Here is a 25,918-nt window from a genome sequence, read left to right as displayed (position 1 = left end):
CCCCTTGAACTTTGCGACCTTTTGCCACATTTTAGGCTTTAAACATAAAGATATAAAACTGTATTGTTTTTGTGAAGAATCAACAACAAGTGGGGCACAATCATGAAGTGGAACGACATTTATTGGATATTTCAAACTTTTTTAACAAATGTAAAACTGAAAAATTGGGCGTGCAATACAGTGTTGCATTGTGTTCATGTAAGGGTTCTGTGGCAAGACATCAGTAGATTTATAATTGAACACATTTATGAAGATTTTACACTATTATGGAGAGATGTAGTGCTTGGACTCTTTACCTATGATAGAAATCATTTGAAACAATTTTATGTAATTCATTTAATCAATTATTTTGGCAAAATTTCATACCTTACCTTACAAAAATAAATTGAACTATAGTCTAAGACGATGGAATACTCTGTTAGATGATAAATGTGTTTATTTCCCTTAAGGGCCTTGTGTAATGTGATATTGTACCCACTAGCCCCGCCCCAAGCCCCGCCCCTATCCCCGCCCCCAGCCCCTAGCCTATGTCCTTTCTATATTCTTTATATATACTCTTGTGCTCCCCCATGTACTTTTTGCATTTAAAAAACATGTTAATGCAAAAATAAATGTTTCATTGGAACTTGTTGATAGGTCTATTTTATAACCTACATTGAGGTATTTCCTTTTTTATGCGAGTAAAGTCACACCATATTAAAAAATAACATAATGACAGCTGTGATGAAAACAGGAAGTTTCGGTTCAATTGTATACATGTTGACAGATAATTTATTCGTTCAACATGGTGGAATCGTTTTGTGATGGTAACATATATTATGTGAGAAATGGCGGTGGAAACGACTTTATGTTTAACATATTGATATAATAACCGTCATACTGTATCAAAGTAAACTTGGAGCGACGCGATGACATGTTGTCTCCCACTACGACTCGGGAAACGGTGCGGTTTATCAGGCTACAGGTGAAATGAATTATATGATCAACTTCACAGGGTGGTGAAAGTCATGGTGATGAGCTTGATGGTCTTTTCCGACACATATACTGGGTCTCATTCTGGTGACATGATGATCAATGCTTCACTGCCGATTGACAAATACAAATATTCTCGCTATTATCCATAACAATCTCATCATGTAGACTAGCCTACTCGCACTGGTGGAGGGAAACGTTTCATAATCCAGAATGTTGAATATTCACATGGAAATCCATCTCCAATTGGATGAAAACATGGCTATAGTAACGGAAATATACCGTTTAAACAGATGTCTATATCACAGGGCTACAAACGAGGGAGAAAACCGCTTGATATTGTCTTACTGCCATATTAATGACTTCATTGTAACATGAGGACTAGGCTTTAAGAATCCTCTAAATCCTCATCAATAGATGGTTATTATCTGCGCTGTAATTCTACATTGTCACCGTCCACCGCTCTGCTGAGATGACCGGTCAGTTCGGCTCCTCTCTGAGTGGTCAGGGGGTGTTGATGTGGAGGAGCGCCGCAGCACTGGGGAACTGTGGCGGTTGCGACTGAATAAAGTTGATAAGTGCTTTGCGAAACCCTTGGGACGTCCCTAACCTTAACCCCCTCTACCTAACAATTTAACCATCAAATTCAATGGGAGGCACGTCCCAAAGATATCGGATAGCATGGACAGAAGAAGTTTCCAGTGGGCTGGACTATTCACCCCGGAGGGGCGGCAGATTGCGAACTTTCAGGAAGGAAACTAGTAGCTCCCGGTCACAGCCCTGCCTCCTGACTAGTGGAATGGAATGCACCCGGAACTCACTTCCTCTTGAAGACGAGTGTTGAATTAAGAAAGTAGTTGCACCTGTTCCCATGAAACGTTCATGTTTGAAGCGATGGCAACTTGACAAGCACAAGAATAACAGTAGCGAACTGGACAGCGTGTTGTAATGTCGTCCCAGGCGGAGAACGTGGCGGAACTTTTAGAAATAGACATATGTGACGGTGACATCTGCTCGGAGGGGGAGAGCGGAGTGTTCATCAACTCAGGTACAGGTGCGTCATTCTTAGACGGCTTCTCGGCGTTTCAGCAGTGGACCGGACCTAGTTCTCGTTCCTCTTCAGGCCACAACAACACAGACTCTGTCTCAAAGAGACCGAGAGAAACATCATCCCCGAGTCTGTATCCCCAGAACGGCCTGGGGTCTGGAGCCGGTGATCGTGTGACCCTTGGCGAGCTCCAGGGTCAGGATCTCCGAGCCCCCCGCTCCTCCATAGTGGACTGTCTGTTGGTGGAGATCTATGACACCTACAGCAGCGCTCGGCTCAGTGTTGACAGCCCGGATAGCAGTACCGAGGCGTCCAGCTCTGAGCTGTTCTGCCGCAGTAATACTGGATCCAGCTTTCTCCAGGAACTACAGGAGAAACACACCAGGAGACACCAGGTCAACTACCTGTCTCAGAAAGGTGAGTGAGTTCTATTTGATTTTTATACCTTTTATTTTATTTAACTAGGCAAGTCAGTTAAGAACAAATTATTATTTACAATGACTGCCTCCTGGGGAACGGTGGGTTAACTGGTTTAGGAACGGTGGGTTAACTGGTTTAGCAACGGTGTGTTAACTGGTTTAGGAACGGTGGGTTAACTGGTTTAGGAACGGTGGGTTAACTGGTTTAGGAACGGTGGGTTAACTGGTTTAGGAACGGTGGGTTAACTGGTTTAGGAACGATGGGTTAACTGGTTTAGGAACGGTGGGTTAACTGGTTTAGGAACGGTGGGTTAACTGGTTTAGGAACGGTAGGTTAACTGGTTTAGGAACGGTGGGTTAACTGGTTTAGGAACGGTAGGTTAACTGGTTTAGGAACGGTGGGTTAACTGGTTTAGGAACAGTGGGGGGAGTCCAGCTCTAGGGTACAGTGGGGGGAGTCCAGCTCTAGGGTACAGTGGTGGGGAGTCCAGCTCTAGGGTACAGTGGTGGGGGGAGTCCAGCTCTAGGGTACAGTGGTGGGGAGTCCAGCTCTAGGGTACAGTGGTGGGGAGTCCAGCTCTAGGGTACAGTGGTGGGGAGTCCAGCTCTAGGGTACAGTGGTGGGGAGTCCAGCTCTAGGGTACAGTGGTGGGGAGTCCAGCTCTAGGGTACAGTGGTGGGGAGTCCAGCTCTAGGGTACAGTGTGGGGAGTCCAGCTCTAGGGTACAGTGGTGGGGAGTCCAGCTCTAGGGTACAGTGGTGGGGAGTCCAGCTCTAGGGTACAGTGGTGGGGAGTCCAGCTCTAGGGTACAGTGGTGGGGAGTCCAGCTCTAGGGTACAGTGGTGGGGAGTCCAGCTCTAGGGTACAGTGGTGGGGAGTCCAGCTCTAGGGTACAGTGGTGGGGAGTCCAGCTCTAGGGTACAGTGGTGGGGAGTCCAGCTCTAGGGTACAGTGGTGGGGAGTCCAGCTCTAGGGTACAGTGGTGGGGAGTCCAGCTCTAGGGTACAGTGGTGGGGAGTCCAGCTCTAGGGTACAGTGGTGGGGAGTCCAGCTCTAGGGTACAGTGGTGGGGAGTCCAGCTCTAGGGTACAGTGGTGGGGAGTCCAGCTCTAGGGTACAGTGGTGGGGAGTCCAGCTCTAGGGTACAGTGGTGGGGAGTCCAGCTCTAGGGTACAGTGGTGGGGAGTCCAGCTCTAGGGTACAGTGGTGGGGAGTCCAGCTCTAGGGTACAGTGGTGGGGAGTCCAGCTCTAGGGTACAGTGGTGGGGAGTCCAGCTCTAGGGTACAGTGGTGGGGAGTCCAGCTCTAGGGTACAGTGGTGGGGAGTCCAGCTCTAGGGTACAGTGGTGGGGAGTCCAGCTCTAGGGTACAGTGGTGGGGAGTCCAGCTCTAGGGTACAGTGGTGGGGAGTCCAGCTCTAGGGTACAGTGGTGGGGAGTCCAGCTCTAGGGTACAGTGGTGGGGAGTCCAGCTCTAGGGTACAGTGGTGGGGAGTCCAGCTCTAGGGTACAGTGGTGGGGAGTCCAGCTCTAGGGTACAGTGGTGGGGAGTCCAGCTCTAGGGTACAGTGGTGGGGAGTCCAGCTCTAGGGTACAGTGGTGGGGAGTCCAGCTCTAGGGTACAGTGGTGGGAGTCCAGCTCTAGGGTACAGTGGTGGGGTCCAGCTCTAGGGTACAGTGGTGGGGAGTCCAGCTCTAGGGTACAGTGGTGGGGAGTCCAGCTCTAGGGTACAGTGGTGGGGAGTCCAGCTCTAGGGTACAGTGGTGGGGAGTCCAGCTCTAGGGTACAGTGGTGGGGAGTCCAGCTCTAGGGTACAGTGGTGGGGAGTCCAGCTCTAGGGTACAGTGGTGGGGAGTCCAGCTCTAGGGTACAGTGGTGGGGAGTCCAGCTCTAGGGTACAGTGGTGGGGAGTCCAGCTCTAGGGTACAGTGGTGGGGAGTCCAGCTCTAGGGTGTGGTGGGGAGTCCAGCTCTAGGGTACAGTGGTGGGGAGTCCAGCTCTAGGGTGTGGTGGGGAGTCCAGCTCTAGGGTGTGGGGGGAGTCCAGCTCTAGGGTGGGGTATCCAGCTCTAGGGTGGGTATCCAGCTCTAGGGTGGGGGTATCCAGCTCTAGGGTGGGGGTATCCAGCTCTAGGGTGGGGGGTATCCAGCTCTAGGGTGGGGGTATCCAGCTCTAGGGTGGGGGGGTATCCAGCTCTAGGGTGGGGGTGTCCAGCTCTAGGGTGGGGGTGTCCAGCTCTAGGGTGGGGGGAGTCCAGCTCTAGGGTGGTGGGGAGTCCAGCTCTAGGGTGGTGGGGAGTCCAGCTCTAGGGTGGTGGGGAGTCCAGCTCTAGGGTGGTGGGGAGTCCAGCTCTAGGGTGGTGGGGAGTCCAGCTCTAGGGTGGTGGGGAGTCCAGCTCTAGGGTGGTGGTGGGGAGTCCAGCTCTAGGGTGGGGGTGGGGAGTCCAGCTCTAGGGTGGGGAGTCCAGCTCTAGGGTACAGTGGGGGGTCCAGCTCTAGGGTGGAGAGTCCAGCTCTAGGGTACAGTGGGGGGGGGGGGGGGAGTCCAGCTCTAGGGTACAGTGGTGGGGAGTCCAGCTCTAGGGTACAGTGGGGGGGGAGTCCAGCTCTAGGGTACAGTGGGGGGGAGTCCAGCTCTAGGGTACAGTGGGGGGAGAGTCCAGCTCTAGGGTGGGTATCCAGCTCTAGGGTGGGTATCCAGCTCTAGGGTGGGTATCCAGCTCTAGGGTGGGTATCCAGCTCTAGGGTGGGGGGTATCCAGCTCTAGGGTGGGGGGTATCCAGCTCTAGGGTGGGGGGTATCCAGCTCTAGGGTGGGGGGTGTCCAGCTCTAGGGTGGGGGGTGTCCAGCTCTAGGGTGGTGGGGAGTCCAGCTCTAGGGTGGTGGGGAGTCCAGCTCTAGGGTGGTGGGGAGTCCAGCTCTAGGGTGGTGGGGAGTCCAGCTCTAGGGTGGTGGGGAGTCCAGCTCTAGGGTGGTGGGGAGTCCAGCTCTAGGGTGGTGGGGAGTCCAGCTCTAGGGTGGTGGGGAGTCCAGCTCTAGGGTGGTGGGGAGTCCAGCTCTAGGGTGGTGGGGAGTCCAGCTCTAGGGTGGTGGGGAGTCCAGCTCTAGGGTGGTGGGGAGTCCAGCTCTAGGGTGGTGGGGAGTCCAGCTCTAGGGTGGTGGGGAGTCCAGCTCTAGGGTGGTGGGGAGTCCAGCTCTAGGGTGGTGGGGAGTCCAGCTCTAGGGTGGTGGGGAGTCCAGCTCTAGGGTGGTGGGGAGTCCAGCTCTAGGGTGGTGGGGAGTCCAGCTCTAGGGTGGTGGGGAGTCCAGCTCTAGGGTGGTGGGGAGTCCAGCTCTAGGGTGGTGGGGAGTCCAGCTCTAGGGTGGTGGGGAGTCCAGCTCTAGGGTGGTGGGGAGTCCAGCTCTAGGGTGGTGGGGAGTCCAGCTCTAGGGTGGTGGGGAGTCCAGCTCTAGGGTGGTGGGGAGTCCAGCTCTAGGGTGGTGGGGAGTCCAGCTCTAGGGTGGTGGGGAGTCCAGCTCTAGGGTGGTGGGGAGTCCAGCTCTAGGGTGGTGGGGAGTCCAGCTCTAGGGTGGTGGGGAGTCCAGCTCTAGGGTACAGTGGTGGTGGGGAGTCCAGCTCTAGGGTACAGTGGGGGGGGGAGTCCAGCTCTAGGGTGGGTGTCCAGCTCTAGGGTGGGTGTCCAGCTCTAGGGTGGGTGTCCAGCTCTAGGGTGGGTGGGTATCCAGCTCTAGGGTGGGTATCCAGCTCTAGGGTGGGGGTGTATCCAGCTCTAGGGTGGTGGGGGTGTCCAGCTCTAGGGTGGTGGGGGTGTCCAGCTCTAGGGTGGTGGGGGTGTCCAGCTCTAGGGTGGTGGGGAGTCCAGCTCTAGGGTGGTGGGGAGTCCAGCTCTAGGGTGGGGTGGGGAGTCCAGCTCTAGGGTGGGGTGGGGAGTCCAGCTCTAGGGTGGGGGGAGTCCAGCTCTAGGGTGGGGAGTCCAGCTCTAGGGTACAGTGGGGGGTCCAGCTCTAGGGTGGGGAGTCCAGCTCTAGGGTACAGTGGGGGGGGGGGGTGGGGGGTGGTCCAGCTCTAGGGTACAGTGGTGGGGAGTTTAGCCTAGATGATGAGATTATTTTGGATGAGAGCGAGAATATTGTATTAGTCAAACTGCAGTCGATCATCATGTCACGAGACTCTCTGTTTATTGAAAATCGGCATCAAACTCATAGCGTGCACTTTGAACACCCTGTGAAGTTGATCATCATGTATTTGAATCTGTAGCCTAAGAAACGACATGGCCGTAGTGGGAGGACTGCACACCTTATCATCATGTGACTCCCACATTTGATCTGAGCTTTATCTTGGCCAGGTCGCAGTTGTAAATGAGGACTTCTTCTCAGCTAGCCTACCTGGTTAAATAAAGGTCTTCTCAAGCCTACCTGGTTAAATAAAGGTCTTCAGCTAGCCTACCTGTTTAAATAAAGGTCTTCTCAGCTAGCCTACCTGGTTAAATAAAGGTCTTCTCAGCTAGCCTACCTGGTTAAATAAAGGTCTTCTCAGCTAGCCTACCTGGTTAAATAAAGGTCTTCTCAGCTAGCCTACCTGGTTAAATAAAGGTCTTCTCAGCTAGCCTACCTGGTTAAATAAAGGTCTTCTCAGCTAGCCTACCTGGTTAAATAAAAGTCTTCTCAGCTAGCCTACCTGGTTAAATAAAGGTCTTCTCAGCTAGCCTACCTGGTTAAATAAAGGTCTTCTCAGCTAGCCTACCTGGTTAAATAAAGGTCTTCTCAGCTAGCCTACCTGGTTAAATAAAGGTCAAATATAAATGTCTGTATAAATGTATTTGTGTTTATAGGCGTTTCCACGGCCATCTCGCATAATACATTTAAGGACACACAAAGATCCCACGTAATATGAACATGATTTGTAACGATTTTATAATATTGTACTGAAATGTTGTTAATTTTTTGTATGGTATGGCTTTACTTGCATAAACACTGTGGAACGTGGTCTACGACGGGCCAATATTACTCTGAATCATAAAATCACATTACAGCTACTACTGCCAGTCTGTCACTCACTCCCACACACTTATTGTATTTTGTCTGTTATAAAATGCATTTTAATGTTTAAAAATTGTATTATAATGTATATTACTGCCTTATTTTTGCTGGCTCCAGGAAGAGTAGCTGCTGCCTTGGCAGGACCTAATGGGGATCCATAATAAACCCCAGGAAGAGTAGCTGCTGCCTTGGCAGGAACTAATGGGGATCCATAATAAACCCCAGGAAGAGTAGCTGCTGCCTTGGCAGGAACTAATGGGGATCCATAATAAACCCCAGGAAGAGTAGCTGCTGCCTTGGCAGGAACTAATGGGGATCCATAATAAACCCCAGGAAGAGTAGCTGCTGCCTTGACAGGAACTAATGGGGATCCATAATCAACCCCAGGAAGAGTAGCTGCTGCCTTGGCAGGAACTAATGGGGATCCATAATAAACCCCAGGAAGAGTAGCTGCTGCCTTGGCAGGACCTAATGGGGATCCATAATAAACCCCAGGAAGAGTAGCTGCTGCCTTGGCAGGAACTAATGGGGATCCATAATAAACCCCAGGAAGAGTAGCTGCTGCCTTGGCAGGACCTAATGGGGATCCATAATAAACCCCAGGAAGAGTAGCTGCTGCCTTGGCAGGAACTAATGGGGATCCATAATAAACCCCAGGAAGAGTAGCTGCTGCCTTGGCAGGAACTAATGGGGATCCATAATAAACCCCAGGAAGAGTAGCTGCTGCCTTGGCAGGACCTAATGGGGATCCATAATAAACCCCAGGAAGAGTAGCTGCTGCCTTGACAGGAACTAATGGGGATCCATAATAAATACATGACAGCCTGATTATTATTACTACTCTGAGGAGCTGATATACAGTATCTATAGTGTTCCAGCTACAGGACCGGTCTCCAGTCAACCAAGCTGCTCTATATATCTATATCTATATTGTGTTTCAGCACCAGAAGAGTTGAGCTGTATCATAGGAGAGGTACGCTACAGGACCTGTCTCCAGTCAGTCAAGCTGTTCTATATATCTATATCTATATTGTGTTTCAGCACCAGAAGAGTTGAGCTGTATCATAGGAGAGGTACGCTACAGGACCGGTTTCCAGTCAGCCAAGCTGCTCTATATATCTATATCTATATTGTGTTTCAGCACCAGAAGAGTTGAGCTGTATCATAGGAGAGGTACGCTACAGGACCGGTCTCCAGTCAGCCAAGCTGCTGCGCCAGCTGAAGAGGAGAGACCGCCTCAGTCACAAGCTCCAGAAGAACTATGACATCATCACCGCCTGTCTGCAGGCCGTGTCCCAGAAGAGAAGTAAGGAGACGCGGTGGCGCCCTGTGTAGTGTCGTGCTCCCTATTCCCTGTGTGGTGTCGTGCTCCCTATTCCCTGTGTGGTGTCGTGCTCCCTATTCCCTGTGTGGTGTCGTGCTCCCTATTCCCTGTGTGGTGTCGTGCTCCCTATTCCCTGTGTGGTGTCGTGCTCCCTATTCCCTGTGTGGTGTCGTGCTCCCTATTCCCTGTGTGGTGTCGTGCTCCCTATTCCCTGTGTGGTGTCGTGCTCCCTATTCCCTGTGTGGTGTCGTGCTCCCTATTCCCTGTGTGGTGTCGTGCTCCCTATTCCCTGTGTGGTGTCGTGCTCCCTATTCCCTGTGTGGTGTCGTGCTCCCTATTCCCTGTGTGGTGTCGTCCTCCCTATTCCCTGTGTGGTGTCGTGCTCCCTATTCCCTGTGTGGTGTCGTGCTCCCTATTCCCTGTGTGGTGTCGTGCTCCCTATTCCCTGTGTGGTGTCGTGCTCCCTATTCCCTGTGTGGTGTCGTGCTCCCTATTCCCTGTGTGGTGTCCTGCTCCCTATTCCCTGTGTGGTGTCGTGCTCCCTATTCCCTGTGTGGTGTCGTGCTCCCTATTCCCTGTGTGGTGTCGTGCTCCCTATTCCCTGTGTTAGTTTAGACAGTAGCCAATAGGCTTTGCCCTTACAGTGTTGGACAGTAGCCAATAGGCTGTACCCTTAGTTTCAGTAGCCAATAGGCTGTGCCCTTACAGTGTTAGACAGTAGCCAATAGGCTGTACCCTTACAATTTTAGACAGTAGCCAATAGGCTGTACCCTTACAGTTTTAGACAGCAGCCAATAGGCTGTACCCTTACAGTTGTAGACCGTAGCCAATAGGCTGTGCCCTTACAGTTTTAGACAGTAGCCAATAGGCTGTGCCCTTACAGTTTTAGACAGTAGCCAATAGGCTGTGCCCTTACAGTGTTATACAGTAGCCAATAGGCTGTACCCTTACCATTTAGACAGTAGCCAATAGGCTGTGCCCTTAGTTTCAGTAGCCAATAGGCTGTGCCCTTAGTTTCAGTAGCCAATAGGCTGTGCCCTTAGTTTCAGTAGCCAATAGGCTGTGCCCTTACAGTTTTAGACAGTAGCCAATAGGCTGTGCTCTTACAGTTTTAGACAGTAGCCAATAGGCTGTGCCCTTACAGTTTTAGACAGTAGCCAATAGGCTGTACATTTACAGTTTCAGTAGCCAATAGGCTGTACCCTTACAGTTTCAGTAGCCTATAGGCTGTACCCTGACAGTTTTAGACAGTAGCCAATAGGCTGTGCCCTTACAGTTTTAGACAGTAGCCAATAGGCTGTACATTTACAGTTTCAGTAGCCAATAGGCTGTACCCTTACAGTTTCAGTAGCCAATAGGCTGTACCCTTACAGATTCAGTAGCCAATAGGCTGTGCCCTTACAGTTTTAGACAGTAGCCAATAGGCTGTGCCCTTACAGTGTTAGACATTAGCCAATAGGCTGTACCCTTACCGTTTAGACAGTAGCCAATAGGCTGTACCCTTACAGTTTTAGACAGTAGCCAATAGGCTATGCCCTTAGTTTCAGTAGCCAATAGGCTGTGCCCTTACAGTTGTAGACAGTAGCCAATAGGCTTTGCCCTTAGTTTCAGTAGCCAATAGGCTGTGCCCTTACAGTTTTAGACAGTAGCCAATAGGCTGTGCCCTTACCGTTGTAGACAGTAGCCAATAGGCTGTGCCCTTACAGTTGTAGACAGTAGCCAATAGGCTGTGCCCTTAGTTTTAGACAGTAGCCAATAGGCTGTGCCCTTACAGTTTTAGACAGTAGCCAATAGGCTGTGCCCTTACAGTTTCAGTAGCCAATAGGCTGTGCCCTTAGTTTTAGACAGTAGCCAATAGGCTGTGCCCTTACAGTTTCAGTAGCCAATAGGCTGTACCCTTACAGTTTCAGTAGCCAATAGGCTGTGCCCTTAGTTTTAGACAGTAGCCAATAGGCTGTACCATTACAGATTCAGTAGCCAATAGGCTGTGCCCTTACAGTTTTAGACAGTAGCCAATAGGCTGTGCTCTTACAGTTTTAGACAGTAGCCAATAGGCTGTGCCCTTACAGTTTTAGACAGTAGCCAATAGGCTGTACATTTACAGTTTCAGTAGCCTATAGGCTGTACCCTGACAGTTTTAGACAGTAGCCAATAGGCTGTACCCTTAGTTTCAGTAGCCAATAGGCTGTGCCCTTACAGTGTTAGACATTAGCCAATAGGCTGTACCCTTACCGTTTAGACAGTAGCCAATAGGCTGTACCCTTACAGTTTTAAACAGTAGCCAATAGGCTATGCCCTTAGTTTCAGTAGCCAATAGGCTGTGCCCTTACAGTTTTAGACAATAGCCAATAGGCTGTGCCCTTACCGTTGTAGACAGTAGCCAATAGGCTGTGCCCTTACCGTTGTAGACAGTAGCCAATAGGCTGTGCCCTTACAGTTGTAGACAGTAGCCAATAGGCTGTGCCCTTACAGTTGTAGACAGTAGCCAATAGGCTGTGCCCTTAGTTTTAGACAGTAGCCAATAGGCTGTGCCCTTACAGTTTTAGACAGTAGCCAATAGGCTGTACCCTTACAGTTTCAGTAGCCAATAGGCTGTGCCCTTAGTTTTAGACAGTAGCCAATAGGCTGTACCCTTACAGTTTCAGTAGCCAATAGGCTGTTCAGTAGCCAATAGGTTATTGTGGCTATTTGAGCATAATGTAGTCCTACCAACAAAACCAATGGAACAAATCCCATAACATTTTCACATGGCAATAGCTTCTGATTTCTATGGCCTACAGTAGTCTATGTGGTGTTCAATTCAGGCCTTCATTGCATGAGCTTGACATTAATGATAGATTTTACTTGATCTTTAACACCATGGGTCTGTGAATTGTATTGTGTTGTATGACGCGAGAAACCACGTTACAAAATTAAATGTATTGTTATTACCATGCAGTAAAGTAGACGACATTGTAGGCTACACTTCCGCCTATTGGCTTATTTGCATATTCAAGCCTGTCTCAAAATACAACACTGCCCCTTTAAGACATACGCTTGTTTACGTCGACTGTCTTTTCAGACTGCTTGAAATGTAGCCGACGCGTGTTTTGGAAGCAGTAACTCCCCATTGCTGATACTTATCTATACTTGGGCTAATAACTCGCAAACTAACAAAGAATATCGACGATAGTGCACTGGTCTGAATAGCGCATTCACTCGCTGGTGATGGGTAGACCGCTGATGGACAATCCCCACCAATAGAGTTGCGCTCTGGCTCTGCCTACAAAAACATCACAGATTCAATCTAGCGAAGTTACATTTGTTTAGGTTTGTTTCATTGAAAAGGGCCTGATTTTATTATGTTGATTTGATCACAGAAAAAATGGTTGATCTGCAAAACTGATGGAGTGAATTTCCGTCTCTTGCGTCTCTGCGTGCAGCATGGCGTTAAACCAGCAGTCCAGGAGGAAGTGCGCAGCCGCATTGTCGCCTACCACACACAATACGCCATAATGTCAGCGGGATTATGCTTTTTAAATGTTTTACAAATTACTTAATGAAAAGCTTAAATGTCTTGTCATAAGTATTCGATCCCTTTGTTATGACAAGCCTAAATGAGTTCCCCCCTTCAGTTGGTGATGTCATTGTCTTCAGGGTGGATGGATGTTCCCCCCTTCAGTTGGTGATGTCATTGTCTTCAGTTGGTGTTGGTGATGTCATTGTCTTCAGGGTGGATGGATGTTCCCCCCTTCAGTTGGTGATGTCATTGTCTTCAGGGTGGATGGATGTTCCCCCCTTCAGTTGGTGATGTCATTGTCTTCAGGGTGGATGGATGTTCCCCCCTTCAGTTGGTGATGTCATTGTCTTCAGGGTGGATGGATGTTCCCCCCTTCAGTTGGTGATGTCATTGTCTTCAGGGTGGATGGATGTTCCCCCCTTCAGGATTGTGGATGTTTCCCCCTTCAGTTGGTGATGTCATTGTCTTCAGGGTGGATGGATGTTCCCCCCCCCTTCAGTTGGTGATGTCATTGTCTTCAGGGTGGATGGATGTTCCCCCCTTCAGTTGGTGATGTCATTGTCTTCAGGGTGGATGGATGTTCCCCCCCCTTCAGTTGGTGATGTCATTGTCTTCAGGGTGGATGGATGTTCCCCCCCCCCTTCAGTTGGTGATGTCATTGTCTTCAGGGAGGATGGATGTTTGCCCCCTTCAGTTGGTGATGTCATTGTCTTCAGGGTGGATGGATGTCCCCCCCTTCAGTTGGTGATGTCATTGTCTTCAGGGTGGATGGATGTCCCCCCCTTCAGTTGGTGATGTCATTGTCTTCAGGGTGGATGGATGTCCCCCCTTCAGTTGGTGATGTCATTGTCTTCAGGGTGGATGGATGTTCCCCCCTTCAGTTGGTGATGTCATTGTCTTCAGGGTGGATGGATGTTCCCCCCTTCAGTTGGTGATGTCATTGTCTTCAGGGTGGATGGATGTTCCCCCTTCAGTTGGTGATGTCATTGTCTTCAGGGTGGATGGATGTTCCCCCCCTTCAGTTGGTGATGTCATTGTCTTCAGGGTGGATGGATGTTTGCCCCCCTTCAGTTGGTGATGTCATTGTCTTCAGGGTGGATGGATGTTCCCCTCAGTTGGTGATGTCATTGTCTTGGGTGGATGGATGTTCCCCCAGTTGGTGATGTCAGTCTTCAGGGTGGATGTTTGCCCAGGGTGTCCTTCAGGGTGGATGGATGTTTCCCCCTTCAGTTGGTGATGTCATTGTCTTCAGGGTGGATGGATGTCCCCCTTCAGTTGGTGATGTCATTGTCTTCAGGGTCGCCCCCTTCAGTTGGTGATGTCATTGTCTTCAGGGTGGATGGATGTTCCCCCCTTCAGTTGGTGATGGTCTTCATGGATGTTCCCCCCCTTCAGTTGGTGATGTCATTGTCTTCAGGGTGGATGGATGTTTGCCCCCCCCCTTCAGTTGGTGATGTCATTGTCTTCAGGGTGGATGGATGTTTGTCCCCCCCCCTTCAGTTGGTGATGTCATTGTCTTCAGGGTGGATGGATGTTTGCCCCCCCCTTCAGTTGGTGATGTCATTGTCTTCAGGGTGGATGGATGTTTGCCCCCCTTCAGTTGGTGATGTCATTGTCTTCAGGGTGGATGGATGTTCCCCCCTTCAGTTGGTGATGTCATTGTCTTCAGGGAGGATGGATGTTCCCCCCTTCAGTTGGTGATGTCATTGTCTTCAGGGTGGATGGATGTGATGTCCCCCCCTTCAGTTGGTGATGTCATTGTCTTCAGGGAGGATGGATGTTCCCCCCTTCAGTTGGTGATGTCATTGTCTTCAGGGAGGATGGATGTTTGCCCCCCCTTCAGTTGGTGATGTCATTGTCTTCAGGGTGGATGGATGTTTGCCCCCCTTCAGTTGGTGATGTCATTGTCTTCAGGGAGGATGGATGTTTGCCCCCCCTTCAGTTGGTGATGTCATTGTCTTCAGGGTGATGGATGTTTCCCCCCCTTCAGTTGGTGATGTCATTGTCTTCAGGGAGGATGGATGTTTGTCCCCCCTTCAGTTGGTGATGTCATTGTCTTCAGGGTGGATGGATGTTTGCCCCCCTTCAGTTGGTGATGTCATTGTCTTCAGGGTGGATGGATGTTTGCCCCCTTCCCTTCAGTTGGTGATGTCATTGTCTTCAGGGTGGATGGATGTTTGTCCCCTTCAGTTGGTGATGTCATTGTCTTCAGGGTGGATGGATGTCCCCCCTTCAGTTGGTGATGTCATTGTCTTCAGGGTGGATGGATGTTCCCCCCTTCAGTTGGTGATGTCATTGTCTTCAGGGTGGATGGATGTTCCCCCCTTCAGTTGGTGATGTCATTGTCTTCAGGGTGGATGGATGTTTGCCCCCCCCCCTTCAGTTGGTGATGTCATTGTCTTCAGGGTGGATGGATGTTCCCCCCTTCAGTTGGTGATGTCATTGTCTTCAGGGTGGATGGATGTTCCCCCCCTTCAGTTGGTGATGTCATTGTCTTCAGGGGATGGATGGATGTTCCCCCCCCTTCAGTTGGTGATGTCATTGTCTTCAGGGTGGATGGATGTTTGCCCCCCTTCAGTTGGTGATGTCATTGTCTTCAGGGTGATGATGGATGTGGATGGATGTTCCCCCCTTCAGTTGGTGATGTCATTGTCTTCAGGGTGGATGGATGTTTGCCCCCCCCCTTCAGTTGGTGATGTCATTGTCTTCAGGGTGGATGGATGTTTGCCCCTTCAGTTGGTGATGTCATTGTCTTCAGGGTGGATGGATGTTTGCCCCCCTTCAGTTGGTGATGTCATTGTCTTCAGGGTGGATGGATGTTTGCCCCCCTTCAGTTGGTGATGTCATTGTCTTCAGGGTGGATGGATGTTTGCCCCCCCCTTCAGTTGGTGATGTCATTGTCTTCAGGGTGGATGGATGTTTGCCCCCCTTCAGTTGGTGATGTCATTGTCTTCAGGGTGGATGGATGTTTGCCCCCCTTCAGTTGGTGATGTCATTGTCTTCAGGGTGGATGGATGTTCCCCCCCTTCAGTTGGTGATGTCATTGTCTTCAGGGTGGATGGATGTTCCCCCCTTCAGTTGGTGATGTCATTGTCTTCAGGGTGGATGGATGTTCCCCCCCTTCAGTTGGTGATGTCATTGTCTTCAGGGTGGATGGATGTTTGCCCCCCTTCAGTTGGTGATGTCATTGTCTTCAGGGTGTGATGGATGTTTGCCCCCCTTCAGTTGGTGATGTCATTGTCTTCAGGGTGGATGGATGTTTGCCCCCCTTCAGTTGGTGATGTCATTGTCTTCAGGGTGGATGGATGTTTGCCCCCCTTCAGTTGGTGATGTCATTGTCTTCAGGGTGGATGGATGTTTGTCCCCCCCTTCAGTTGGTGATGTCATTGTCTTCAGGGTGGATGGATGTTTGCCCCCTTCAGTTGGTGATGTCATTGTCTTCAGGGTGGATGGATGTTTGCCCCCCTTCAGTTGGTGATGTCATTGTCTTCAGGGTGGATGGATGTTTGCCCCCCTTCAGTTGGTGATGTCATTGTCTTCAGGGTGGATGGATGTTTGCCCCCCTTCAGTTGGTGATGTCATTGTCTTCAGGGAGGATGGATGTTTGCCCCCCCTTCAGTTGGTGATGTCATTGTCTTCAGGGAGGATGGATGTTTGCCCCCCTTCAGTTGGTGATGTCATTGTCTTCAGGGAGGATGGATGTTTCAGTTGGTGATGTCCCCCCCCTTCAGTTGGTGATGTCATTGTCTTCAGGGTGGATGGATGTTTGCCCCCCTTCAGTTGGTGATGTCATTGTCTTCAGGGTGGATGGATGTTTGTCCCCCCCCCTTCAGTTGGTGATGTCATTGTCTTCAGGGTGGATGGATGTTTGCCCCCCTTCAGTTGGTGATGTCATTGTCTTCAGGGTGGATGGATGTTTGCCCCCCTTCAGTTGGTGATGTCATTGTCTTCAGGGTGGATGGATGTTTGCCCCCCCTTCAGTTGGTGATGTCATTGTCTTCAGGGTGGATGGATGTTTGCCCCCCAGTTGGTGATGTCATTGTCTTCAGGGTGGATGGATGTTCCCCCTTTCAGTTGGTGATGTCATTGTCTTCAGGGTGGATGGATGTTTGCCCCCCTTCAGTTGGTGATGTCATTGTCTTCAGGGTGGATGGATGGATGTCCCCCCCCCCCTTCAGTTGGTGATGTCATTGTCTTCAGGGTGGATGGATGTTTGCCCCCCTTCAGTTGGTGATGTCATTGTCTTCAGGGAGGATGGATGGATTGTTTGCCCCCCTTCAGTTGGTGATGTCATTGTCTTCAGGGTGGATGGATGTTTGCCCCCCTTCAGTTGGTGATGTCATTGTCGTCAGGGTGGATGGATGTTGGCTGTGCAGGTTTGCTCTTATTAACCTGGAAGTGGTATGGGTGTTTCCCCCAGAGAGCTGAGTAGACTAGCATGTTCCACGTCTCAGCACCATATTTAACCTACCATCACCATTCCTCAATATCCTGCCCAGTGCCCCCACCCAGACGGGGATCTAAGTCTGCTTGGATTGGTTGTTTTCACACAGTACTTTCCAGCAGGGCTCCATGATCTACAGTAGATGTGGAACTGTAGACAAGCAAGTGCAGGATCTGTACATCTGGTTACTCCATTCTTACAGCTCACTTTTCTACATGTCCTTCTCTGTTTGATCAACATGCAGCATGGCACCTACCATGGAGGTATAGTGTATGTAGTAACAGGGATCAACATGACACCTACCATGGAGGTAAAGTCTATGTAGTAACAGGGATCAACATGCAGCATGGCGGCGCCTACCATGGAGGTCAAAACTGTTCGCTGCTCTGGCCCCCCAATGGTGGAACAAACTCCCTCACAACGCCAGGACAGCGGAGTCAATCACCACCTTCCGGAGACACCTGAAACCCCACCTCTTTAAGGAATACCTAGGATAGGATAAAGTAATCCTTCTCACCCCCCCCCTTAAAAGATTTAGATGCACTATTGTAAAGTGGCTGTTCCACTGGATGTCATAAGGTGAATGCACCAATTTGTAAGTCGCTCTGGATAAGAGCGTCTGCTAAATGACTTAAATGTAAATGTAATGTAAATGTAAAATGGAGGTAAAGTCTATGTAGTAACAGGGATCAACATGGCACCTACCATGGAGGTAAAGTGTATGTAGTAACAGGGATCAACATGACACCTACCATGGAGGTAAAGTCTATGTAGTAACAGGGATCAGCATGCAGCATGACACCTACCATGGAGGTAAAGTCTATGTAGTAACAGGGATCAACATGGCACCTACCATGGAGGTAAAGTGTATGTAGTAACAGGGATCAACATGGCACCTACCATGGAGGTAAAGTCTATGTAGTAACAGGGATCAACATGGCACCTACCATGGAGGTAAAGTGTATGTAGTAACAGTGTAAAGTGGGACTTGTCTTCTCACAGGACCAGCAGCATGTTACAGTACCTCTACCTGAAGTCATCTGGCTGAGACATGCCTTGTTATCTAGTGATGTAGCAGCGATGACTGTCTCTCCATTCACAATGGCTCTCTTTTTGGGGTTGTTGCTCTGCCGAGCTTCCCCTCTCCACCCCTCCCTTCACATTACTTCATCACGGCTTTCTTCTCCTCCTGCCACCATACCGCATCCATCCCTCCCTCCCTGTGACGCTGGGTAGGGGTGTATACCGGGGCAGCAGCTCCTGAGACCGCTGCAGAGCCGCATCTCCTCCTTATGGTTAGAGGGACAACTGATCATCGATTAAGACAGATCTATATCTTCTAGCAACTCTTGAATCAATGTTTTAAAGGCATAATTGCGCGCGATTTGCTCCTGGATGGATCGGACATCAAGGCCATTTCTTGTGTGCGCGAGACTGTTGACAGTTCTTGGGTTGGACCGGAGACGGAAAGATCAATGTGATTGATCAACCTCTCTGCTCCGTGGAAGACGTCGGGCTGTCGTGGAGCAGCTGGGTAACGGGATTCGCGTGGGACGGAGGGAATAAGGGACATTTTTAGATTGATGCAGCGCACAAAGGGGAATAAACATTAATGTAGTTTACCGACAATTACTTTTAGGCTCCACGGTGCGTGTTTCGATTTGATTGGGAAATGAAGCAGGCCCGGTTTAACGCGGGGAGGAGGGCTCGGTCTGGGCCGTGTGTGTTGCGGCAGGGTTCGAGCGGTGTCGGTAACATCATCAGTAACGTCCTGAAGAAAAGGAACGGAATCTCCCGGAGAGCGCCCCGTCTGCTCTGCACGCTCGAGCCAGGTGACCGAACGGAGCCTGTTCAGCTCCGGCCTGATTGATACTCTGTTTGTTTCTGTCTCAGGGGAGGAGCGCTGTGGTCTTGTCTGTACAGAATAACATGTCACTGCTAGTTGTGGAGGCGTCATGGGGGTTGTTCATTCATTGTGGTTCTGAAATCATGCCGATAGTTTACAAGGCGTTTCATTCATGTGATTCCCCGTCAACCTTGTGTTAGGGCTGATAGGACTGATATAACTAAAGCCCTGTAGTTGAATTCCTTCATGTCGTCTTGTATTGGATGCTGCTGTCCGATGTAGCCTAGCTACATGTAGCCTAGCCCATAGGTCTAGTCATATCTATCTCTAGGAGGAGGGTGTAATGTAAACACAGTGTCGGGGGCGACTCTGGTGGCCAGCAGCTGACCAGCTATAGAAGACCTGACCAGATCTCAACATGGAGGAAACAGACAGCGCTCAGAGAGACCCAGGTTGGAGCTGTACTCTAAACGGTATAAAAGGTTAGTGTAGTTGGGGAGCGTTAGAGAGACCGGTATGAGCTGGTAGTATGAAGCCGTGCAGAGCGGGGCAAATGGCGGCTGTGTGGTCGCTGGCTGGCCGCCAGACAGGTTAGGGCTGGAGGAACGGGTTCAGTCTGAATCATTCTCTTTCCCGTGTGTTTCATTTAAGCATGCTCTGATCTGGGTTATAGTTTCGTTACTTCCGTTGTGTGAGTTTCAGAGCGTCAGGTTGTGGTAGTTAAGACCTGTTGTAGTGTAACTCGAGAGCGAAACCGGAAATGGATTCAGCACCACAGTGGCGGACAGCAACATCTAATAAAACACAACCAGGGGCGAATTCGTCATGGAAACGTTTACCGTTTAAGAACCAAACGGAGCAAAACGATAGTTTTTATTGGACAAATCCGGGTAGATGCCACCCTGTTTTAGTTATGTTTGCTCCCGTTTTAAGAAGCGTTTTGCACCCGAATTGGCTTAATGAATAGCCCCAGAGAGCCTAGACCTCACAGCTGTTCGGTGGTGCTGAAAAACAGATTAAGAGTAAATCATTGGAAGAACGCAAAGTCATTGTCACTAATATATTTCCACATCGCCATGTTTCATTACATGTGATTTGTTTAGCCCAGGTGCACACGGATAGCAGTGACGTCATTACATGTGATTTGTTTAGCCCAGGTGCACACGGATAGCAGTGACGTCATTACATGTGATTTGTTTAGCCCAGGTGCACACGGATAGCAGTGACGTCACTACATGTGGTTTGTTTAGCCCAGGTGCGCACGGATAGCAGTGACGTCATTAGTAATGGACGTGCTTATTTTCCTCCCCGCCATGTCACTGTACTTAGACTGATGATAGTATGTACCTGATTAGTCAGTAGGCCTCGTCAGAGAGCGTGTGTGTGGTGACTGACCGTTCTGCTATTGTGGAGTTCTTCAGTCTGTACGTTGTTCTCTGTAGGAGTGGACACCAGGTTAAAGTTCACCATCGAACCTTCTCTGGGCAAGAACGGCTTCCAACAGGTCAGTATGGTCGTGTCCCATCTTTAGCCCAGTTTCAGGTGTCTGTGTATCACATTTATGGGAATCTGATCTGTGGGAATCTGATCTGTGGGAATCTGATCTGTGGGAATCTGATCTGTGTGTTCTCTCTCTCCCCAGTGGTATGATGCTCTGAAGGCTGTGGTCAGACTTCCTACAGGCATCCCTAAAGAGTGGAGGAAGAGGGTACGTCATAGTAGTGCTACTGATATAACAGATGTGATAGTTCCTCCCATCTCTCTAGTGGTGTTTATTCTGACTGGCCAGCCAGCGGTCCCAGTTGATTGGTGTTTATTCTGACTGTCCAGGGTCCCAGTTGATTGGTGTTTATTCTGACTGGCCAGCCAGAGGTCCCAGTTGATTGGTGTTTATTCTGACTGGCCAGCCAGAGGTCCCAGTTGATTGGTGTTTATTCTGACTGGCCAGCCAGAGGTCCCAGTTGATTGGTGTTTATTCTGACTGGCCAGCCAGAGGTCCCATCAGATGTGCAGGACAAGCAGTATTTTGATGGCTGTAGATTTGTCTGTTACCATGGAAATTGATTGGTGTTTATTCATGGCCAGCCAGAGGTCCCAGGAGACTCTTTACTGTGTCTGGCCAGCCAGGACTCTTTACTGTGTCTCTATTTTGATGGCTGTAGATTTGTCTGTTACCATGGAAATACCTGTGCATGAGCCAGGTGGAGACTCTTTACTGTGTCTCTACTCTGTCAGGACTCTTTACTGTGTCTCTACTCTGTCAGGACTCTTTACTGTGTCTCTACTCTGTCAGGACTCTTTACTGTATGTCTCTTCTCTGTCAGGACTCTTTACTGTGTCTCTCCTCTGTCAGGACTCTTTACTGTGTGTCTCTCCTCTGTCAGGACTCTTTACTGTGTCTCTCCTCTGTCAGGACTCTTTACTGTGTGTCTCCTCTGTCAGGACTCTTTACTGTGTGTCTCCTCTGTCAGGACTCTTTACTGTGTGTCTCTCCTCTGTCAGGACTCTTTACTGTGTGTCTCTCCTCTGTCAGGACTCTTTACTGTGTGTCTCTCCTCTGTCAGGACTCTTTACTGTGTGTCTCTCCTCTGTCAGGACTCTTTACTGTGTCTCTCTCCTCTGTCAGGACTCTTTACTGTGTCTCTCTCCTCTGTCAGGACTCTTTACTGTGTCTCTCTCCTCTGTCAGGACTCTTTACTGTGTGTCTCTCCTCTGTCAGGACTCTTTACTGTGTGTCTCTCCTCTGTCAGGACTCTTTACTGTGTGTCTCTCCTCTGTCAGACATTTACATTTACATTTAAGTCATTTAGCAGACGCTCTTATCCAGAGCGACTTACAAATTGGGCAGGACTCTTTACTGTGTGTCTCTCCTCTGTCAGGACTCTTTACTGTGTGTCTCTCCTCTGTCAGGACTCTTTACTGTGTCTCTCCTCTGTCAGGACTCTCTACTGTGTGTCTCTCCTCTGTCAGGACTCTTTACTGTCTCTCCTCTGTCAGGACTCTTTACTGTGCGTCTCTCCTCTGTCAGGACTCTTTACTGTGCGTCTCTCCTCTGTCAGGACTCTTTACTGTGCGTCTCTCCTCTGTCAGGACTCTTTACTGTGCGTCTCTCCTCTGTCAGGACTCTTTACTGTGCGTCTCTCCTCTGTCAGGACTCTTTACTGTGCGTCTCTCCTCTGTCAGGACTCTTTACTGTGCGTCTCTCCTCTGTCAGGACTCTTTACTGTGCGTCTCTCCTCTGTCAGGACTCTTTACTGTGCGTCTCTCCTCTGTCAGGACTCTTTACTGTGCGTCTCTCCTCTGTCAGGACTCTTTACTGTGCGTCTCTCCTCTGTCAGGACTCTTTACTGTGCGTCTCTCCTCTGTCAGGACTCTTTACTGTGCGTCTCTCCTCTGTCAGGACTCTTTACTGTGTGTCTCTCCTCTGTCAGGACTCTTTACTGTGTGTCGTCTAAGCACTAGTGTGTACAGTATAACTGTATATGAATACTATGTGTTCTCCAGGTATGGCTGACTCTAGCTGATCAGTACCTCCACAGTATCTCTATCGACTGGGACAAAACTCTGCGCTTCGCTTTCAACGAACGCAGTAACCCTGACGATGACTCACTGGGCATCCAGATTGTTAAGGTAACACCCAGACTGATGTTTGTGTAGCAGGATATTTGTACATGGAATGCATCATGGAAAACAACAGCTGTTCCCTCCTTCCCTTGTTCAGAGAGAACCATGAATTCGCAGGACAAGGTCCATACCCCTCTCCTTTCTCCTTCCTTTCTCTCTCCTTCCTCTCTCTCTCCTTCCTCTCTCTCCTCCTCCTCTCTCTCTCCTTCCTCTCTCTCTCCTTCCTTCTCTCTCTCCTTCCTTTCTCTCTCCTTCCTCTCTCTCTCTTCCTTCCTCTCTCTCCTTCCTCTCTCTCTCTTCCTTCCTCTCTCTCTCCTTCCTCTCTCTCTCCTTCCTTTCTCTCTCCTTCCTTTCTCTCTCCTTCCTTTCTCTCTCCTTCCTTTCTCTCTCCTTCCTTTCTCTCTCCTTCCTTTCTCTCTCCTCTTCCTCTCTCTCTCCTTCCTCTCCTCCTTTCTCTCTCTCCTTCCTTTCTCTCTCTCCTTCCTTTCTCTCTCTCCTTCCTCTTTCTCTCTCCTTCCTTTCTCTCTCTCCTTCCTTTCTCTCTCTCTCCTTCCTTCTCTCTCTCCTTCCTTTCTCTCTCTCTTCCTTTCTCTCTCTCCTTCCTTTCTCTCTCTCCTTCCTTTCTCTCTCTCCTTCCTTTCTCTCTCTCCTTCCTTTCTCTCTCTCCTTCCTTTCTCTCTCTCCTTCCTTTCTCTCTCTCCTTCCTTTCTCTCTCTCCTTCCTTTCTCTCTCTCCTTCCTTTCTCTCTCTCCTTCCTTTTCTCTCTCTCCTTCCTTTCTCTCTCTCCTTCCTTCTCTCTCTCTCCTTCCTCTTCTCTCTCTCCTCCTCCTTTCTCTCTCTTCCTTCCTCTCCTCTCTCTCTCTCCTTCCTCTCTCTCTCTCCTTCCTTCTCTCTCTCTCCTTCCTCTTCCTCTCTCTCTTCCTTCTCTCTCTCTCTCTCCTTCCTTTCTCTCTCCTTCCTTTCTCCTCTCCTTCTCTCTCTCTCCTTCCTTTCTCTCTCCTTCCTTTCTCTCTCCTTCCTCTCTCTCTCCTTCCTTTCTCTCTCCTTCCTTTCTCTCTCCTTCCTTTCTTCTCTCTCCTTCCTTTCTCTCTCCTTCCTTTCTCTCTCCTTCCTTTCTCTCTCTCTTCCTTTCTCTCTCTCTCCTTCCTTTCTCTCTCTCCTTCCTTTCTCTCTCTCTCTTCCTTTCTCTCTCTCTCCTTCCTTTCTCTCTCTCCTTCCTTTCTCTCTCTCTTCCTTTCTCTCTCTCTCTCCTTCCTTTCTCTCTCTCCTTCCTTTCTCTCTCTCTCTCCTTCCTTTCTCTCTCTCTCCTTCCTCTCTCTCTCCTTCCTCTCTCTCCTTCCTCTCTCTCTCTCTCCTTCCTCTCTCTCTCTCTCTCTTCCTCTCTCTCTCTCTCTCTCTCTCTCCTTTCTCTCCTCTCTCTCTCTCTCCTTCCTCTCTCTCTCTCTCCTTCCTCTCTCTCTCTCTCCTTCCTCTCTCTCTCTCTCTCCTTCCTCTCTCTCTCTCTCTCCTTCCTCTCGCTCTCTCTCTCTCCTTCCTCTCGCTCTCTCTCTCTCCTTCCTCTCGCTCTCTCGCTCTCTCTCTCCCTCTCGCTCTCTCTCTCTCTCTCTCTCCTCCCTCTCGCTCTCTCTCTCTCTCTCCTTCCTCTCGCTCTCTCTCTCTCTCTCCTTCCTCTCGCTCTCTCTCTCTCTCTCCTTCCTCTCGCTCTCTCTCTCTCTCCTTCCTCTCGCTCTCTCTCTCTCTCCTTCCTCTCTCTCTCTCTCTCTCTCTCTCTCTCTCTCTCCTTCCTCTCTCTCTCTCTCTCTCTCTCTCTCTCTCTCTCTCTCTCTCTCTCTCTCTCTCTCTCTCTCTCTCTTCCTTCCTCTCTCTCTCTCTCTCTCTCTCTCTCTCTCTCTCCTCCTCTCTCGCTCTCTCTCTCTCCTCTCTCTCTCTCTCTCTCCTTCCTCTCTCTCTCTCTCTCCTCTCTCTCTCTCTCTCTTCCTCTCTCTCTCTCTCTCTCTCTCTCTCTCTCTCTCTTCCTCTCTCTCTTCTCTCTCTCCTCTCTCTCTCTCTCTCTCTCTCTCTCCTTCCTCTCGCTCTCTCCTCTCTCTCTCTTCCTCTCTCCTTCCTCTCTCTCTCTCTCTCCTTCCTCTCTCTCTCTCTCTCTCTCCTCTCTCTCTCTCTCTCTCTCTTCCTCTCTCTCTCTCTCTCTCTCTCTCCTTCCTCTCTCTCTCTCTCTCTCTCCTCCTCTCCTTCTCTCTCTCTCTCTCTCTCTCTCTCTCTTCCTCTCTCTCTCTCTCTCTCTCCTTCCTCTCTCTCTCTCTCTCTCCTCTCTCTCTCTCTCTCTCTCTCTCTCTCCTTCCTCTCTCTCTCTCTCTCTCTCTCCTTCCTCTCTCTCTCTCTCTCTCTTCCTCTCTCTCTCTCTCTCTCTCCTTCCTCTCTCTCTCTCTCTCTCTTCCTCTCTCTCTCTCTCTCTCTCTCTCTCTCTCTCTCTCTCTCTCTCTCTCTCTCTCTCTCTCTCTCTCTCTCTCCTTCCTCTCTCTCTCTCTCCTCCTTCCTCTCTCTCTCTCCTTTCTCTCTCTTCCTCTCTCTCTCCTTCCTCTTTCTCTCTCTCTCTTCCTTTCTCTCTCTCTCTCCTTTCTCTCTCTCTCCTTTCTCTCTCTCTCTCTCTCTCTCTCTCTCTCTCTCTCTCTCTCTCTCTCTCTCTCTCTCTCTCTCTCTCTCTCTCTCTCTCTCTCTCTCTCTCTCTCTCTCTCTCTCTCTCTCTCTCTCTCTCCTTCCTCTCTCTCTCTCTCTCTCCTCCTCTCTCTCCTTCCTTTCTCTCTCCTCTCTCTCTCTCTCTTTCTCTCTCTCTCTCCTTCCTTTCTCTCTCTCTCTCTCTCCTTTCTCTCTCTCTCTCTCTCTCTTTCTCTCTCTCTCTCTCTCTTCTCTCTCTCTCTCTCCTTTCTCTCTCTCTCTCCTTTCTCTCTCTCTCTCTCCTTTCTCTCTCTCTCTCCTTTCTCTCTCTCTCTCCTTCCTTTCTCTCTCTCTCTCCTTCCTGTCTCTCTCTCTCTCCTTCCTGTCTCTCTCTCTCTCTCTTCCTGTCTCTCTCTCTCTCTCCTTCCTGTCTCTCTCTCTCTCCTTCCTGTCTCTCTCTCTCTCTCCTTCCTGTCTCGCTCTCTCTCTCTCCTTCCTGTCTCGCTCTCTCTCTCTCCTTCCTGTCTCGCTCTCTCCTTCCTTTCTCTCTCTCTCTCTCTCCTTCCTTTCTCTCTCTCTCTCTCTCCTTCCTGTCTCTCTCTCTCTCTCTCCTTCCTGTCTCTCTCTCTCTCTCTCCTTCCTGTCTCTCTCTCTCTCTCTCTTCCTGTCTCTCTCTCTCTCTCTTTCCTGTCTCTCTCTCTCTCTCTCCTTCCTGTCTCTCTCTCTCTCTCCTTCCTGTCTCTCTCTCTCTCTCCTTCCTGTCTCTCTCTCTCTCTCCTTCCTGTCTCTCTCTCTCTCTCCTTCCTGTCTCTCTCTCTCTCTCCTTCCTGTCTCTCTCTCTCTCTCCTTCCTGTCTCTCTCTCTCTCTCCTTCCTGTCTCTCTCTCTCTCTCCTTCCTGTCTCTCTCTCTCTCTCCTTCCTGTCTCTCTCTCTCTCTCCTTCCTGTCTCTCTCTCTCTCTCCTTCCTGTCTCTCTCTCTCTCTCCTTCCTGTCTCTCTCTCCCTGTACAACTGTTGTGTTATATCATTAAATGCAGTCCTCTGGTTTGGC

The 25,918-nt window shown here is 50.0% G+C and overlaps 1 pseudogene; it reads left to right on the top strand.

Annotated features, from left to right (window-relative positions):
* Positions 1-1,527: 1,527 nt before the first annotated feature.
* The window catches only part of LOC124019608, a 95,072-nt pseudogene continuing 70,681 nt past the window's right edge, over positions 1,528-25,918 (top strand).

Source organism: Oncorhynchus gorbuscha, unplaced genomic scaffold (assembly GCF_021184085.1).
Source record: "Oncorhynchus gorbuscha isolate QuinsamMale2020 ecotype Even-year unplaced genomic scaffold, OgorEven_v1.0 Un_scaffold_639, whole genome shotgun sequence".
In the NCBI taxonomy this organism is placed as follows: domain Eukaryota; kingdom Metazoa; phylum Chordata; class Actinopteri; order Salmoniformes; family Salmonidae; genus Oncorhynchus; species Oncorhynchus gorbuscha.
This window is presented reverse-complemented; position numbering and strand designations above follow the sequence as displayed.